This window comes from Monodelphis domestica, chromosome 1, assembly GCF_027887165.1.
Source record: "Monodelphis domestica isolate mMonDom1 chromosome 1, mMonDom1.pri, whole genome shotgun sequence".
In the NCBI taxonomy this organism is placed as follows: Eukaryota; Metazoa; Chordata; class Mammalia; order Didelphimorphia; family Didelphidae; genus Monodelphis; species Monodelphis domestica.
In genome coordinates, this window is record NC_077227.1 from 682,702,018 (window position 1) to 682,722,215 (window position 20,198).

At 37.3% G+C, this 20,198-nt stretch overlaps 1 pseudogene; it reads right to left on the reverse strand.

Moving 5' to 3' along the window:
• Nucleotides 1-974: 974 nt before the first annotated feature.
• On the reverse strand, nucleotides 975-2,053 carry LOC100016611 (histone chaperone ASF1B-like; annotated as a pseudogene).
• Nucleotides 2,054-20,198: the final 18,145 nt, after the last annotated feature.

A 20,198-nucleotide genomic window follows, 5' to 3' on the forward strand; every position in this document is an offset into this window, starting at 1 on the left:
TGCTCTGGTTGTATATACTTAGAAATTTTTAACCCCCCAAAATTATATTACCCCAAATTCCTTTCTGCATTACCTAGAATCCTTTTCCCTTTTCCTGTGTCCTCAGATTTGGCGTGATTGTATTTAAGTGGATTGTAACTCCTCCCACATGCTCTCTTTAATTTACAACCTGCTGAGTTCAGGTAGCTTTTTTAAAATGTTAATTATTATTAATAAAACTTTTAAAATATAATACTTAGTTATTTAATATTCAATAACTATGTATTATAAGGAGGCAGGAAAAGAATTCTAGGTAATACAGAAAGGAATTTTGGGTAATGTAGTTTTGGGGGTTCAAGAATTCTTAACTATACAGTTGAGATGCCACCAATTAATGGAAGAGGATGGCTTCATCTTTAAATAGTCCCTCAAAACCCCATTCTGGACACCTAAGGAAACTGGCTTTTCCAGGAGTTGACAAAATGAACCAGGAATCAAATATCTAGCTGGGGAAAGAGTGACAATCAACATAGCAACAGCCACTCATCAAAATTGCTGGAGCCCAAATTTGACCAAGATTTTTAATTGGTAACTCCAGAAAGGTAAGACAAATCACTGATTGAAGATGGTTGGGAAAATGAAGTAACTAAAGAAATAGCACAGCATAAGGGGGAAGGGTAGGATAAACCCATAAGCAGCCCAAAACAAAAACAAGAAAAACCCACTCAGACAGAATATCTCTGCAGAGTGATAGTACCCCAAAAGCCCAAAGGGCCAGGAGAGAAGGCAAAATTCATGATAAGTAAAGAGCTTAAATATCATCTGCTCTGCAGAACTACAAGAAAACAGGTAAAGAGTCCTTCTATGTTCAACTAATGGATATACCAACGACAGGTTTTTCTTTCCACAAGGACCAGTTTAACTGACTTATGGAACCCCATCCTAAGTCCTCTAGATTGGCCCCAGAACATTTCCAGAAGGTAGGACAAAAGCATTCATTTGGTAGAGATCCAGGTCCATCCTAAGATCTCTGCTTCATTTTTTACTATTTTGATGCAGTCTGTGGAATTTTCAGGAATGATGCTGGGGGCAGTCAGGGAGATCTAGAGCTTTGGTTGGGGGACAACTCAAAGGGAGCCCTAGGCTTAAGATAGGATCTTGGTTTTCAATGTCCTCTATGGAATCAAATCACCCAGGGATTAGAAGCCAAGATGTTTCTCGGGAGATTAGAGAAGTTTCTGGATTCAGGGATGGATTCTCCAGAAGCTCAGGGTTGGCATATTCATTGTTGACATATCCTGCCCAGGGGAGGTGCAGGTTATGAGGAACACAGTTACACCCACTGCAACCTTTTCTGTGATTAGGGAGGCATTGGGAGCATCTGCCTCAAAGACAAATATGTGCGTCCCTGCTGGGACTGGCCCTACCAGCACTGAGTCTAATATCTGGTCAAACTCCTCACTCTCTGCTGAACCCACATAAATTATTTTCCATTCTAGGTATTTCCATTGCTGGTCCATTATTCGTTTTGCAGCAAAGCTTGCAAAGAGCTTGACATTAGTTATCTCCTTGGATCTTCACAACCACCCAGGGGGCGCTATCATCTCAGGTGTCCAGAGGAGAAATCTATGGCACAAAAGGGTCAAAATGCTGGGTGTAAGTTTATGCGGTTTAAGAATTTGCCAACACATACTGAACCTGGTGATGGAAACCCAGGATCAGAGTGAGAAGGCTCCTGTTCTCAGAGCGTTTATATTCTACTAGACTAAGAGAATAGAGCACTTTATTAAAGTGAGGAGTGGTATTACAGGAAAGCTTTACATTCCCACAGGGGCGGGGAGGAAACCCTACTCAAGGGAGTCAGCAAGGAAAAATTCCTCTCTCCCAATGCCGTGAGGTGAATGGAGGGAAGCTGGGAGATCCCACAGAGGAGGGAGGCGTGGGGTTAAGGGAGCGGAGGTTCACAGTAAAGCAAGGTCTCGCTACAGTCGAAACTGATCTGGAACTGGAAGGGGCTGTGGAAAGGGCTTGGGCTCTCCATCAACAACATGTTTAGAACAAAAATTTTGGCCATCGCCTTGTAAGAGCGGGAAAGAAGGATGTCCTCAAAGCAGCAGCTACAGCAGCCTCTGCTGCTCTCTTGAGTCCCCTCTGCACTATCTCCCAACAATCAATTTTCAATGTTTGCCGATGGCCAATAAGTAAATGGTCACATTGAAAATTTAATAAACCTGTTGAAAGCCTTTCAATTGACTAACTCCTGGTGGGGATTTTTATATAGGTGGAACCTCCCCTTATTAAAATAATCTCATCAAAAATAAGAGATCAACAATGCTTCGAATATAGTAAACATTTAATTAATGATTTTGTTGCTGTTCTTGTTGATTTCTTCATTTATTCATTACCCTGGAAAAAGGTTCGAAGATATTCCAGAGTCCAGTAAAAACAAATAAGCTAGAAAGAGTAGAAAATGGTCTTAATGTTGTTAATTTATCATTCAAAAATCCCTGTGACATCATATACATAACCCCTCAGACCTGCAAACCTTAATCTTAAACTAGTACAGAAAGACTGATTAACAAGTTACTCAAAACTTTGACCCAACTGGTTGTTATAGTTAGTTGTTTTATCTGTTTTGTTTTCAATATTGGGGGTGTCATATTTTCAAGATAGTAAAGGAAATCAGAGAGATAGGAAAAAGCTTGAGCACAATAATGTTTATCCTTGACTTTGCACTCCCTTCTCTTTTCCAACCTGGCTTCTGAAATTGGCCATATTGGTACGTTTGTCAGTCTATATCATGTCCTCAGTGAATTAAAAGTTACTGTTCCAACTTGAAGTGAATGAATGGAATTTCTATTCTGTACTGTAGTCAGTCTTTCCCACTCCATCCCTATTTCACACTCAGAAAATGTAGAGAAACATGACATACCAAAAGTAATACAACTTTTTTTTTTCCCATTTTCCAGTTAAAAAAAATCCCCCAAAGGTACATTTTTCATTACAAGGTCCTGAAATCCTTCTCTACATTAAGGTCCTCTAGGACAAGATCCTTCCTCCCATTGCAATCCTGAATTATGATCACAGTCTCTTTTGAGGCAAAGATTTTGAATAGAAATCACATTACCCCTAATTTATTAAGTGGTCCCCAGGACACCTTGGGAGGAGATCACAAATTTTTGTTGACTGATGAAACTAATCCTTTATTTCTTTACATCAAGACCCAAGTCTAGATAACCACAAGAAGAGCTTATTCACACATTCTCTGACCATTATAGGGAAGAAACACAGGCAAGAATAGAAAAGCTTTTCTTTTTCTTTTCTTTTTCTTTTTTCCCCTTCCTCCAATTGCTGGCCTCTCCAGGAGAAAATAAACAGCAGTACCAATTAGTCACAGCTACAAGGATGATGAGGATACCTATCTGTAAGGCACCATAGTGAAGCCAGCCATTCTTCCAATGAGGGCTCAGAGTGCCATCAGATAATAAAGTTTTTTAGTTACTGGCAACTTGGGGAATATTTGAAATAGCGACCTAGACATTTAATCTGCAAAATTCCATTTTCTCTCCTCTGAACATCAAGAGCTGGGTATGAGAACTATCCTATTAGATTCTTTTGATTGTCTGTTTATTTGTTTTAAGGTTTTGTACTCTGATCAAAATTTAGAAGCCTATTCCCTAGCCCACAGTCATTTCATAAAACCTGTCCCCTTATGCCAAATAAAAAATACTGAGTAGTAGATTTAATTTTCTTCTATTTATATATAGCTGTATTTGGGTAGCACTAATTGTATTTGTACTTACTTTTCTAACATTACTAGCAAAACATCACAAAGATTTAAGTCTTTCCCCCTGTTTTTCCTGTAGCTAAGACTCAATAAGTTAAGTAGATTATTCCTAGTGTTTTGATCACTTTGGCATTTTAATTAAAATATAATCACCATTTGCTGGCTTGTAACACACAGGCTTAGGTAACTATCTATGTCAGGCCATTAGGTGTATTTAAAGACTATGTAAAAATTATGCTAGAAAGGTTATGGTAAACATACCCTCTCTATATTTTTAAAACACAGGTTGTAAGGATGTAATTTTATACCACAACCAAGACAATTTTTTCCTACAACTTTATTTGAATTCTATTACAAAATAGAACTAGAGAGAAAAACAAATTAAATCCCATTAGAGTGCATTCCATAGAGATTCTTGTTCTGTTGCATTTTTGCAGATATGTAAATCCAAAATATAATCTTAAATCCTACAGACAAAACAATAACAATAACAACAACAACAACAAGTTGTAAGAGAGGAGTCAAATCCAATTTGTGCAAAGCAGAAATCAGATGCAGAGGTAGAACAGGGGGAAGTGCAAGAAGAAAAAACTCAAGATTCCAGTCAGAGAGAACAGAAGCTAGGAGAACTCCAATTGTGTTTTCACTTCTTCAGCTGGGAGCCTGAGAAGCAGATCTCCTAAGCTTGGGTCTCTCTGGAGATCATCTGTTTCCTTGTGAACCCCTGAATATCTCTCAATCAGCTCTCAACAACAGCTCAGAGTCATCAATGAATATTGGGAACTAGGACTTGGAAAAGCTATCCTCTGAGACCCCCCTTTTCAAGGATCTCTATTTTCCATTTCGCTTTCTAATTTGTTACTGAACTCCATTACTTAAGCTAGTTAACTCAGGATTAGGGACCAAACCAGCAGCTGGCCAGAAGAGGGTTCAAAGCCAAGATCCTGAACCATAAGATCTTGGGGGATCAGTCTGCCAGTCAATAGGACTTCCTACTCACCCACTTTCCTTAACTGACACCCTTACCTCTCCCTTCCCTTTGTGAACCCAAATAAAGTATCTACTACTTAGAATCAAGTCTGACTAGTTTCTGAAATTGGGAAAGGGGGCTGAAGATTTGGGGAGAATCATACCTCTCCCCCAAAAAGAGAGTTACCTCAGGATGCCAGGGCTTCAAACAACCAGACCCAAGGAATAATTATCTCTCCTGGGTTGGGGAGTAATTCAAGGTATTGGGGGGGGGGGGGAGGAAGTAGCAGTTGGTGTACCTGAAGGACCCTGAGGCAAAGGAGTCCATCTTGCTTCTCAACAATAGCTGGGACCAAAAAGGCAGGCAGTGTGTCATCTTACCAAAGCTTGTCCCTCTAGTTCTTAACCTCTACCTCCTAGAACCATTCTCTGAGGAGATATACTCCTTACTTCAGGTAGAAAAGTCTAGGTTACCTTCCACAAAGGAAAGAGAGAGGAAGGTCAATCTTCCCCCTCTCCATTCTCTCAACTCTTTCTCTCACTCCCTCCACTTCCCCTGTGTGTGTTATCTTCCTTGCCATATATTACAAACTCCACCCTCTTTTATTAATAAAAAGAAGACAATATTTTAATTATAACAGGAGATAGAGGGTACCATCACTCTATCAACCTGAAAAACAACAACAACAAAATAACAACACAAAACCATCAAAGTATTTACAAAGGAACATGTCTTTAAACATTACAAGGTGTTATGGGAGAACTATAAAGTAAAACCCTAGATGTGGATAGGTTGCCTTGCCATTTCCTTCCCAAGAATGACAAACTCTGATAGCTAGCTTAAAAATAAAAGAGATTTATTACTTTGAATGTAATTCAAATGTTTAAGTCAAATTGGATGGCTGAAGGAGGCAGAACCTGCCTCCTAGAGGAGATGGGTTCTGGACTTTTTATATCCTTTCAACAACAGCACTTACTTGACTAGATATAGGAGGATGATGGCATGTTACTGGGTCTCTGGAATCAGACATGTATCATGTGGTTATGTAACATGCCTTAAAGTCAAAACAAAGTGACTATTCAGTTTAGAGGATAATCAGATATCTGATATATAAAACAGATGTTTATGTTAAATTTAACTGTGGTTGGACTTAATATATATATAAATTTTGTGGTTGCCAGAGATGTAATTTCTAAATCCCAAAATGAATACTAAAGTATAATGCAATTTATGGTAGTTTATTACAATAGAGGGAAGATATTAAGGAATGAGAGAGAGAGACAACTCTGGCTTCCTCTGAGCCAGGTAGAAATTCTTAGGCCCTAATCAGGAAAAAAGTCTCAAGAAGATGGGCCTTTCACAGAGGTTTACACCTCCAAGAAAGGCAGGGTTACTAAGTCAGTCTTTCACTCACCACAGTGACTATCTAAAAGGAAAAACAGTCTGAGGTCTCCTGCACAAGTTCCTCCAGGGGTCGGGTTTCACAGCTAAGTCCTAGTGTCCATTTTCCAGTCCCTCCTCCAAGTGAGAGTTCTAACTTGAATTGGATCAAATTAATCTTTTGGCCTCTGGTCCTCTTTTTAAAGATCTTTTTCTCTTGTGTCATCTCCCTTAAATTTAATGTCTACCAATCACAGTAGATGCTCCTTTCCAGGACTGCCCACTCTTTAGTTCACACCTTTGTTTAGATTATTCCTTTTTTGGTTACTTAACACCTTTTTTTGGTTAGTTCACCTTTTGTAGTTAGTTAGCACCTTTTTGTAGTTAAAATGGGTAGATATACATCAAATACTGAGTTACCACCTTTTGGGGTTAAAATCTAAAAATAGATTGTGGATTACAATTCAATCTTACCAATAAAGGAAGAGCTAAGTACCTTCATTGTTACAATCAGGAGATAGCTAAATCCTATCTTCTCAGTTATCAAGAGCAAACTGGGAGGTACCTATCTGTGCTCATCAAAAATGAGGCAAGAGGCCAGAGCTGATCTTCATTTTAGCTCATAGTCACCTTCCCTAGCAACACAGGAATGGAAGGAAAAATGAGTCTTTTATGTATCAATCTGGTGTTTTGGAGTTTCTGGGAGAAGCCTGTAGCCCCACATCAAAGGGAGATAACACTCTTGTGGACACCACACACTCATCCAGTTCAGAGATTCTGGAAACCAGATCTCTGGGAGAAAAAAAAATCAAAGATGGGATTTTCCCTGGAACCAATGAACTTCTTCTATTTATATTTTAGAGAATATAATCAGAGACAATTAACTAACTGGTTACATAGAAGCTCCTGAAAAAGGTTGTATCCTTATTGTAGGGTACCTGGGAGAGGTCTAGATACCTCCTGCAATAGAAAAGATGATATATGGAAACTCTTTCTGGTTGCTTGTACTGACTATACTTTGGCTTGAGACTGGAGAGAGCTGCTACTAAGTATGGGGACACACTTGCCTATTTGCAATGGAGATAGAAGTACTTTGAAAGACACTGAGAGATACTGATACAGGGGAATACACTGGGGTCTGCCTATTGATCCCTACTGATGAGTGATGGATCAATATTTTTCCTCATCTGCTCCTACCCTCTCTTCCTCCCTCCTTCAACCTCTCCTCCCTGCCTCCCTCACCTCCCAGTTCTTCTTGAAGCCTTTTGATTCTTCCCTCCCCCCTGAGTGAACTATAAAGACACTCTTTTCTTTTCCTTTTCAAGTCAGGGGGTTTATTGGGAATCAGGATGGGAAATTGAGGTAAGAGGGATGAAGGTTTCCCAAATTTAAAATGAAGATTATGAGGGCTTGGGAAGTCATAACTGTGATAGAGGGACAGTCAGAGATGGAGGACATTAGTTAAAATTTTCTTTCTTCTTCACAAAGCCAACTTTTTCAGAAGCCCCTCTCAAGGGTCCTTCAGCCTGGGACAGAAACTAAATAATATCAGTTCAGCTTCTTCCCCCTGGCCAGCTTTAACCCCCAGAACCAGAAACAGAATTAAAGTCCCAATTTCTCCCCTGGTCAGCTTCAATTCCCACAGCCAGAGACCGAATCAAAGTTCAAGATCCTGCTTCTTCTCCTCTGTGGCCAGACCCCCAAATGCCAACTTCTGGGAATATTCCATTTGGAACCTTATTCTTGACTGACAGTAAGGTCAGATCCCCAGCTTGTTTCTTGCATCTTGGCTTGTCCTGCAAAACCTCTCTCTCTTCAAATCTCTACCACACTCACCCAGGTAAAAACAAAACAAAACAAAACAAAACAAAACATTAAAAAACAAAAAGTGTACTTAAGACTTGACTACCTCCACCATCCATATCTAGAGTGCTCAATGAGTGCTTTATGAGTCAGTTCCCATGAGACAAGGGTAAATTTGGGTTTTCACAAAACAAGGTTGTCAACTGCATGGAATCCTTGGATCAAGCATTTTCCTCAAATATTTGGCTCTTTTTCTGTCTTATTATCCCTTCATTCATTTTTCGTTTCATTCATTTATATCCATCCATCTATTTGTACATTTTTTCATTTATGAATTAATTCATATATCTGTTTGTCTATCCATTCATTCATCCATTTATTTATTTGCCTGTTGACTTGTTTGTTTTTATTTATGGCAAACTTCTTAGCCTTATCCTGTGGAATATATATGAGAACTCATCTATGTAATACCTCCCTCAGGAGAGTTTTAAGAGCTCTGGAAAGCTTATTTGTTCTCTGTTCCATTCACTTCTTTCTTTCTTTCTTCTTTCTCCACTCTTATTATTCTTTATAGAGACATCTATTCCAACTTTCCTTCAGATTTTCATCCAGATAAGGGAAGAGGAGATTTTTTTTCCTTCTCCCTCTCACATCTTGTACTCACATTCCTTACTACTGGCTGTTAGTATAATTGTCTACTCAAGACTGAAAAACTACTTCAACTGCATTCCTTCTCTATCTGCTTTTGATTTCTTTTCCTTCATATAGGTCATTAAATAACAATATTGAGAAACTGTATTTTCCAACCTCATTTTCTATATGTGTTTCTGTGGTCCAAAGTTCCTGATTCAGGGCTGATTTTGCAACTGGAGGTACTTTGTGAAATGTTTTCCTTCTGGGCAGAAAAGCTAATCATAAAAAGGAAGATACTTTCATTGAAGGAAATAAGAAAACCCAAGTTATGCCAAGCTAACTAGAATTATGGGGCTTTGTGAGTTCTTCAGATAGAATAGATCTTAGGTAAATATGAAAGATCTACCCAGAAATCTCACAAGTCTTCTGAGTATGTATCCCTCCCATGAAAGTGTTTTAGATGTGATATGTCATTGTTTTATATTTTAAATATTTTTTAATGCAGACTTTTGAATTTTTTGTGTTTTAAACATTTATTGTAGGACTTCCAGGTCAAGATGGCTCCAGAATAGAAACAGAGCTCTTCTTCTCCTCTCTATTGATCCAGTCAGTGTGCCTCAAAACAGCAAAACCAAAGACAAATGAGAGAAGGAGTTCCATGGTAGGGCACAGCATGGAAGGTAGGCAATGGTAGAGTATTTCCATGGTAATAAGAGGTGAAATTTCTTTCACCAAGGGATGAGCTCATCACCCATAACCCACTTTACCTACCTTTCCAAAGTCCAAGTGAGCACAGGACAAACTTCTAAGTTCTAGGAGGGAGGTTGGCTGAGGTCAACACACACTTACCCCTAAGAGAAACTAGACCCTGAACACTGAGAGGTTGAGGAAACATTGAGATAGGGTGAGGAGCTTGTGGTTAGGGTGTGGCTCACAGCAAAACACCACAGAGAACTGAAAAAAGCCCTCAGGCAAAAATCTCTCAAGTGCTCAATACAGAGTCTTGCCTGCACTCCACACCCAGACCTCTACCAGGTAATCTTTACTTTCTCAGGGGCTGGATTTGCCCACAAGTGTAGCAAGACTAGAGACCCCAGGAGGCTGAGGAGATGTGGAAATAGGGTGCAGAACTTGGGCAGAGAGAAGTGGCTTATAGAAAAATGCCACAGAGACCCAAAAAATAGCCTGTGGGTAAAAACCTCACCAATGCTCCATACAGAGACTTGACTACATTCCATACTTAGACCTCTATGAGGCAATCTTTAAGTTCTTTGGGACTGGACCTGCCACTAAGAGTAGCTAGACACAGCTGAGGATTGGGAAAAATATACTCAGGGCAAAATCCTTTCTAGTACCCAATACAAAGATCACCCACATTCCTCACTTAGGCATCTGACCAGGAAAGAACAAGGCAATGGCCACCAATTCCCAGGAATTAAAATCTATAAACACCAGAAAACCCAAGAAGAAAATCTTAACCCTTGATAATTTTTATACAGAAAAAAATCCCAGACTAAAGAAGAGGTAGAAGAAGATAACAAACAATTAAACACACCCAAACCTTCAGAAAAAAATGTAAATTGGTCACAAGTTCTTGAAGACTTTAAATCTGAGATTGCGAGGAAAATGGAAGAGACATGGCAAGAAAAGTAGGAAATAGTTCAAAAAGAAAATAACAGTTTTAAGGACAAGATCTCCCACTTGGAAAATGAAGCTCAGAAAATCTAATGAAATAATAAGTAAATTGAAGACCAGAAATAACCTGTTGGAAGCCATGAAAAGCAGGATAGATCAAATGAAAAAAAGGAAAATCAAAAGATCTTAACTGAAAACCAGCCATTAAAATCTAGAATTGGGCAAGTAGTAGCCAATGTTCTCACAAGAGTCAGAATTAAAGGGTAGAGCAAGACCTATCGAGCCTCAAGTGACAGAAAAAAGGAAGGAGTTGCAGTCATGATATCTGACAAAGCTAAAGTAAAAATAAATTGGATTAAAAGATAGAGGGAAGGTAATTACATACTGACAAAAGGCAGTATAGACAATGAGTAAATATCAATACTAAATATGTATGCAACAAATGGTATAGCATCCAAATTTATAAAGGAGAAATTAGTGGAGTTGAAGGAGGAAATAGATAGTAAAACTATACTAGTGGGAGATCTGAACCTTCCTCTATCAGATCTAGATAAATCAAACCAAAAATTAAATAAGAACAAGGTAAGAGATGTGAATGAAATCTTAGAAAAAATAGAGTTAATAGATATATTGAGAAAAATAAATAGGGACAAAAAGGAATAAACTTTCTTTTCGGTAGCACATGGTATATTCACAAAGATTGACCATGTACAAGGGCATGAAAACATGGCAAACAAGTACAAAAGAGCAGAAATAACAAATGCAACATTTTCAAATCATAATGCAATAAAAATAATAATCAGTAAGTGTACATGGAGAGCCAAATAAACAAATAATTGGAAATTAAATAATATGATTCTCCAAAATCAGTTAATTAAAGAACAAATTATAGAAACAATAATTTCATTGAAGAAAATGACAATGATGAGACATCCTTTCAAAATCTATGGGATGCAGCCAAAGTAGTACTCAGGAGGAAATTCATATCCTTGATTTCATATATTAACAAATTAGGGAGGGCAGAGGTCAAAGATTTGAACATGCAACTTAAAAAAAAACTAGAAAGTTAACAAATTAAAAATATCCCTTAGACAAGGAACTGTATCAGCAGCTATTGGATTAGGCTGACAACCATAATATCCAATTGAATGATAACGTTGTCCTAATGTCTATGTCAGTATACCAGAAGTAATACCTTTTGTTTCATTGACAAATCGTTGAAATGATTTTGTATAGTCTGGGATACCCAAAACTGGGGCACAAAAAATGGCTTCTTTAAGCTTACTTAAGGCTTGCAGATTTTCAGGTTTTAGTTTCAGAGGTTATGGTTCTATATTCCTTGTTAAGTCTGTTAAGTACTTTGTTAATTCACTATATCCAAGTATCCATTGCCTAAAGAAACCAGTTGTTCCAAGAACAGCTCTGAGTTGCTTTTTGGTCTAAGGAGCACTCAGTTTCTGGATGTCTGCTATTCTTTTCTGTGTGATACTTCTGGAACTCTCTGATAACACAAATCCAAAATATTGCATTTGAGGCAAAACCTACTGTAATTTTACTTTGGTGATTTTATGCCCATGTTTATATAATTTTATCAAAAGAATCTTGCTATCTCTGAGACACACTTTATCACTTGGGGATGCAAGGAGACTATCATCAACAAAATGCACTATTTTACTTTCCTAAAATGATATGTTTTTTAGATCTCTATTTAAAATTTGTGAGAATTGGCTCGGAGAATTGGTGAATCCCTGGAGCAAACAAGCCTCATCTACTGAGTTTTTCCCAGGTAAAAGCAAAGATTTTTTGAGAATCCTCGTGAATCAGTGTTGAGAAAAACACTGAGAATAAATCTACCTAGGTGAAATATCTTGCCTGACTTGTAATGGAAGAGATTATAGCAGCTAGACTTGGTACAATAGGATGTCTTTATAACTTGATCATTTACAGCTCTTAAATCCTGTATGAATCTGTATACAAAGTTGCCATTTTCATCTAACTTTGGCTTTTTGATCAGAAATATAGGTGTATTATATTCTGAGGAACAAGGTATTATGATCCCTTGTTGGATTAGGGATTCAATGATTGGTCTGTTACCCTCTATTGTTTCTTTAGTTAAGGGATATTGAGATACACAAGGAACTGGTCCTTCCTTAGTCTTCACCCTTACTAGAGAAGCTGAGTTCAATAGACCTATATCTGTGGAAGACTTTGACCATAAATCTTCAGGGATGTCCTCAGGTATAGGATAGATAGATTGAATTCAAGTCATCCTCTGCACTATCTGCATCTAAGAACAGCAATGGAAAAGCTTTCAGAGATTCTTCTGGTATATGTCATGAGATTTCATGAGTATGAGTACATTGGGTTGTTGCTCATAATTTACATAAAAAATCACTACCTAGAAGATTCATGGGACAATCTTACATACAAAGAAATGCATGCTCCACAGATAAAGGACCTAAAGAATTTATTTTAGGTTGTAATTTTTCTACTCTCTCTGGTTTTCTAGTCACTTCTATTACTTCCATTGTCCCAATTGCTCAACAATTCTTAGGAAGACTTTGAAAAACTAATATACTGGTTCTAGTATCAACCAAAAGATCATAAATCTGATCACTTATAGTGATAGATACACATGGTTCTATACTGTTTGGAGGTTGAAATGTTTCCAATAATGGTGCTAGCACAGTAGCAACAGAACAAAGCTTAGTCATTTCCTGTCCATTCAAGTTTTCATTTGCTTGAACTACATGATATTCTCAGGATTTTGCATCTTTAACTCGATCATCAGCTTTTTCACTACTATATTTTGTTTTTATATTCTTCACCTTGGTACCATTGTTCTCATTTAAAATCTCATTATCATTATTCAATTTACATCCTTCAGTATTTTCCCTTATTTTACATTCATTAGAACTTTCTGCTAATTTTATATTACAATTTTATTTTCCACTACAATTATTACTATTAATTAAATTATCCTTTGATTCTTTCAATTCATCTATATTTTCATTAATCTTAATACCATTATACTTATTTTCATTTACTCTCAATTCATTATCCCTTGATTTAATTATAGAGGTATACTGGGTAAATCTTCATAAGGATCATGCACCCTTGCTCTTATCACCCTTAATCACCTGACTATATTTAGGCCTTGCTCCACACTTAACCACATATTGCCTAGTGTTGAGGTCTGGTGCTTGAGCTCCTAGGCAACAGGCAGTTTGACACATATTTCTATTATTTTTCCTTGAGTAGTTATTATTATTCCAGCCATTACTGTTATTATTATTTTTATTCCAATTATTATTCCTATTAAATCCTCCATACCTGTTCATTTGCCTTGCAAACTGTCCTCTATACCAACCGACCCTATTGCAGAGGAAACAACATTGGGGACCTGATGTTCTATCTCTTGGCTCATAATAATAATTATTATTAGGCTTCATTGATCTTAATGGAGCCACCCACTTAACCTCTTTTATCTCATTTTCTTTAGCATTAATTTCTGCTTCCTTAAGTTTTCTTTTAAGATCTTTCACTACAGTGCCTCTATCCTCATATTTTTCTTCACTATCTGTGGTCAAGTATGCTGCCTTTCGTCTAATGTCTTTCAGTGTCATTTCTTCCCAAACAGGATAATAGTTTTTAAAGAATAATTTTATTTTGGGAATGGCACGTTTTTAGAGAGATTCTCTTTATATGTGATATCATCCCCTGTTCAAGGACATCCATATTCAGATATGTCTCAGTTGCTTCAGTGATTCCGTCTAGGTAGGAAAGATGTAGGTGATTGTATGGGTTTTTGTTTTATCCCTTCAGATTTTTGACCAAGCTTTAGTCTTTTTGTATGCCTACTATGACCTTTATTATTGTTTGTCTACATGCCTTCTTTGTGTCATAGTGAACTTTGCTTTTCATGTCATTGTGGGAATAATCTTCCAGCCATGATGGTAACAAGGGATCCTGCCTAGTTTCCTCTATAAACTTATTACATTCCCATTTTGTTAATAGCTCTTTCATTAATTCATTATATCGTTATTCATTAATCATTATAATTGGGGTCAAATAAATCAATAGCCTTCTTCATTTCCTTAATTACCTGATTGGGTTCATCCACAAAGGCTTGAGTTTTTTTCCTTATTGATTCCAAGTCCTCTGGCGTGAATCTTTTGTGTGTCTTGACTTGGAAGATTTCATCCCTTGAGACTATAGGGATATCTTTTAATGGAAATAGATTAACCATCCCTCCAGCCTCTTCTTATTGTAACCTATTCAAATTTCTATTTATGCCAGTATTTACTTTTCCCCCACACCCATATTCTGTATTCACAAACTTTTTCTCCTTTATATATAGTTCCATCTGGTTTAGCTGCTATTTAATATGTATTACTATTAGTTTGAGCTCCTTGGTCAACCAAATCATTATTGCTTTAAATCATTTGCCAATGAGAAAAAACAGTAGTCACTCATATATAACACAGACAGACACAAAATATGGGGACATGAGACAATACAATTTTCATTGTAATTTCCATAAAAGGTTTCATCCACTGATAACCCACATCCATTGAAAATACATTAGGGAAAAGTACAGAGACAATATATGGGATATGAAAAACACACTATCAAAATACAACAAAAAAATCCATTAACATGTCCCCAGACATGTTTATATTGATAGACAATAGACTATATCCAAGTGAATTTGAGTTGTTATAATCCACTATGAATAATTTATGAACAATTAATAAAAGGGAAAAATTCTTTTAAAAAATCCAATATGGCCACCAAAATGGCCACCTAGACCATGTGGCAGAGGGTATTTAATGATTAAATATCCCTTTAAGCTTAGCTAGAGTCTCAGAATTCCACTGGTCCCCTACTTGTGGAATGTACCACTCTCTGAGTGCAAATGGAATCTTCCAGTCTTCAACTGACTTTTCTATACAAACTTAACTGTTTTTCTATACAAATATAAAAAATAGATTTTTAGAAATCTAGTTGGCTCAGCCAACTGTTAAATCTATATTTTGGAAAAAGGGAAGGAAGATAATACAAAGGCAAAACAGCACATATTAATAACATTGAATTTATTTACAGAGGAGGGATGAAGGGAGGAAGGAAATTGGGAAACGGGAAATCTGACTGCTTTACCCTCTAATTAAACCCACTATTTAACTACCTTAACTAATTATATCAATTTCTAAAGGCAAGTAAGTCCAACAGGTAACAAGATTTCTCACACTCAGAGAGTCCTTTGATGGGTCAGGTACATGAATTCAGCTGAGACCTCAGTTGGCCAAAAGGGAGACTGATTTCCTCCAATTTTCCTCTCTGCCCAGCAGAGGGTATTGGGGAAACTCCTGCTCACTCTTCCTTGATGGTATTCAAAGAGACTGCTTTCAAAATGTCCAAGAGAGTCCAGGAGAGATCAGATCTGCACCCTTCAGGCTTCACTTTTCAGCTCGAGACTGTCAGTTGGCAAACTGTTTCTTCAACAGTTTGGAACTTTTCCTGTCAGGCCTGGGGGAATTCTGAGTCTTGAGGGATAGCCAATCAAAACTCTTTGTACCCCATAATTTCCCTTGCTACATGTATCACCTCACACGTAGCATATTGGCTAACATGACAGAAAAGGAAAGTAATAAATGTTGGATGGGAATGTGGCAAAATTAATGCATTGCTGGTGGAGTTGTGAATTGATCCAACCATTCTGGAAGGCAATTTGGAACTATGCCCAAAGGGAACTAAAAGACTGTTGCCCTTTCATCCAGCCATAGCATTGCTGAATTTTTATCCCAAAGAGTCAATAAGGAAAAAGACTTGTACAAGAATATTCATAGTCTTTGTGGTGGCAAAAAAATTGGAAAATGAGGGGATGACTTTCAATTGGGGAAGGCGGAACAAATTGTGGTATATGCTGTTGATGGAATACTATTTTGCTCAAAGGAATAATAAACTGGAAGGAATTCCATGTGAATTGGAACAATCTCCAGGAATTGATGCAGAGTGAAAGGAGCAGAACTGGGAGAACATTATAAACAGAGACTGATACACTGTGGTAAAATTGAATGTAATGTTCTTCTCTACTAGTAGCAATGCAATGATCCAGAACTATTTGGAGGGACTTATGAGAAAGATCACTATCCATATCCAGAGGAAGAACTGTGGGAAAAGAAACAGAAGAAAAACAACTGCTTGACCACATGGGTCAATTAGGATATGACTGGGGATGTAGACTCTAAAATATCACCCTAGTGCAATAATTTGGAAATAGGTCTTGATCATTGATCTTGATGTTAAACCTAGTGGAATTGTGTGCCAAATACAGGATGGGGTATGGGAAGGAATGAACATGAGACTTGTAACCATGGAAAAATATTCTGAATCTTCTAATTTTTAAATAAAAATTTCAAAAATAAAAAATATTTATTTTGCACTGAAGAAAATGAAATATCCATCCTACAATTAATATCTATTACTTTATGAAGTGGATACTTTTCTAGAAGTGTTGCCATTAAATACTTGTAGAGAAATTCTAGACAAGAGATTGTCAACCTAGAAAAACACAGAAACATTAAAAATAGTTAAAAAGAACAAGTCTTTAATAGGGACAAGGATGACAATGCTCTGATCAGCCACTTCATAGAGGCAAGTCCCAGATACCACAAAGTTCTAGGTCTCTGGTAACAGTATTTCCCAAAAAATGCACCCTGAAAGACTATTTTCCAAGGAGCTGAAGAACTTGGGGTCCCCCTTCTGGGGAAAAAAGGACAGAAAATACATATTGACTATTACAAGCAGGCCTGGGAAAGAGATTGTAGGCAGAAGATGGGGTAGCAGGGAATGGCCTAAGATACAATGAGAGAAATTTCTATGACAAAAAGGGTGATTGAATTTGAGTATATCTATCACTGCTATTCAGGGTACTTAATGGATGCTTGGTGGTCTATTGTTTGGTTTAAGGCTGGGACTTCCCTTAGGGCAAGTTCCAAAGGGACAGGTCAAACTTGGGGATTCCATGAACAAAGTTGACTAGATATGCCTAAACTGTGTTTCAGAGATATTATAGAGGATACTACTCTTAGAATGGAGACATAATAAGTCAGGGAAATTGGGAAAACCTTGACTCCTCTTTTCATGATTAGGCCAATCTTACAGCTAGAGCTAACTGAGAATAGAACCAGAATACATTTTGATAAATTCCATCTCTTTCCTTCCAACTGACCCACCCCAACTAGTTGAGAAAATAAAATAGTTTCTGAAAGGGAATGATTGGAATCCTGGCTTTGTCAGCTTTATGAATGTAGACAAACTGATTCTCTTCTCTGGGTTTCATTTGCCTCATCTAAAAATAAAGGATTTAGACTCTATCGTATCTAAGTTTGTTCTTTAGCTTCAACATACTGGAATACAGAAGGTGGAATGATTGAGATCAATTGATTTCAATTCTGCAACCTATTTATGTGAAGATCATTATGTTAAGCATTCTGGGATGAAGAAAAAACAAACAAACAAAATAAGGTCTCTACCCTACAATACAGTAGGGAGTATGACATGTCCTAATAAATAAAATACAAATTGAGTATGATAAGTACATAAGAAACATTCAGAACACTATACAAAGAAAAAGGTTAAGAGGGAATTGAAGAGTGACACTTGCTTTATAGCAGAACAAGTAAACAATGAAGAGTTCAATTATAAACTCTGCAAACAACATATGGGCTTCCATTATTGTCAGTATTTCCATTATAGGGACAAGTGATAGCATTAGTTCTAGTGAATTAACTGCTTGATAAGCAGATTATAAAAACACATGTCCTATGGGCTAGGTTCTAGTGCCAGAAAAAAATCATCTTGGGGAGGGGGACTGAAACAGGCAGGGGATTGTGCTTCCAGTATCAATTACTTCCTGTCTTTCCCCCTCCTTATATTTTGGTAAATTTAAGTTCACAAAATCAGGTTGTCACCTGCATGGAAACCTTGGATTGAGCATTTTTCTCAAATATTTGACTCTTTTTTTTTATCTTATCCCTCCATTCCACTTCTCCGAAGTTACTGAAATTAAATTTACCATTCCACTTTTCTTGACTCCAGGACTAGTGTTCAGTCTATTACCCTATTACCTAGCCACCTTTGGGCACTTAAATGCCTTTGGGTAACAAGAGTCCTTGAGACACAAAACCAGAAGAAGGGTATAACTCCCAATTATCTGTAAGTCAAGCTTCAAAGAAAAAAAAATAAACCTTTGGACATTAAATTATAATTCAATATAATTCACATTATATCATATTTAATATGATAATTCACACATAATGTCTAATGTGTATTTCACAAATGTTAGAGCGAATGAAAGAAAGCAGGACTTTTGCAAAAGAGGCTAAAGGCAAAGGTTTGCAGAAGAGGGCTTGGTCACACACACAGAACTGAAAGAGTTGTTCCAGAATCTGGGGAAGGGATAAAACTGGACAGTTGGACATCCATTGTACTTGCCCTTCCAGGGGAGCAGAGAGGTAACTTCCTGTTGGCAATTTCTGTAAAAGTCTGAGGGAAGGTGAATGACCAATTCCCTGAGAGTGAGAGGTTCCTGTTAAACAGCTCTCCAGATATCCTAAGACCTGATCCATCCCTGTCTCTACTAGTGTTCCTATAAGATCTAGCATCCTTAGAGTTTCTGACTACTGTGAGAGTGAGCTGCCACTGAAGTCCTATCTGTGAGAACAGCCCAGTCATCTTGGCCTTTGGCCTAGAAGGGTGAATGCACCAAGAGGGCAAGCGATCAACCATCTGATGAACTTTCCTACCAATAATTTGGAGGACCACTTAGATCAGATTATATAACTAGGGTAGGGGTTTACAGATAGATAGAATAGAGAAATGTGGCCTGAAGATCTTACAGACAGCTTTATGAGAGGCCCATATAAAGAGGGAGGAGAATCCACATTTTTAGCCTAGGGACTCCTTTCCCTGCTCCTCCTTTCTTCCTTTTCGATAATAATAAACCTAATTTAATGTTTTAACAAGCTGTAAACTAGTTACATAGCATTTGCATTTATAAGCTACTTCTCAGGCCTACAGGGGCCTGAAGGCCTAGTCTTTGATTGATATACCAAACTGTGAAACATCAAGTGTACAAACCTTTCCATTCAACCTATCAACCAATTTCACAAATGATATAATTTCATATGTAACATAATTTTATTTCATAATCAAAATATGGTATGTAGTATAATTCTTAATGTTATGTCACATATGTAATTCAATTATAAATTCATTTAAAATTCCTGAAAAATATGAAGCTAGAGGTAGTTTTTTTTGTACATATAATATATAAAAATTAATCTTGGAGGTTTCACACTAAATTATAAGTATTTATTAATAATGAGAAAGAAATAGAGAAAGAAGAAAATTATACCAGCCTAATTTCCTATAGTGTCTCCTGCCAAATTATTTCTGCTTTATCGGGTCCTAGTTTCTCCATGGACCCAGCTAACCACATAGTTGTGCCAGATAAATTAAGGCCAGTCAAGCAGTGGGCTTGAGTTCAAGAAGGAACTGGTGCCTAAGAGACTGAGTTCCCAGATTCCTAGCCTGGAGTGATCCCAGCTGGTGATCTCTTCTTACCAGAGATGGTTTACACAAATAAGCACCTTGAGGACTTCCAGAGAACTCCTTTAACAAGCCCAAAACAAGGCAGAGAGAGTGAGCTTGCTTTATTTAATGGCTTTTCAAGCTCATTCTAAACCCTTCCCCAAGATCTACCAATTGGTCAGGGTTTTACCTCAGCCCCTACAGGTCACATCTTTTGACTTCTCCCAGTTAGAAATACTGCCTGCCATCTTGGCAAAATAAGATAGAAGATGCAGTGACCCTTATTAGGTAAAACTTTGGGGATCTGTTGATCTCCTATATATTTAATTCACACGTGAATTCATAAGAGTTAGTATGTTTTTTAAGCAGAATAAGGGCACTAAATTAAAACAAAATAGAAAAGGGATGTGAGTT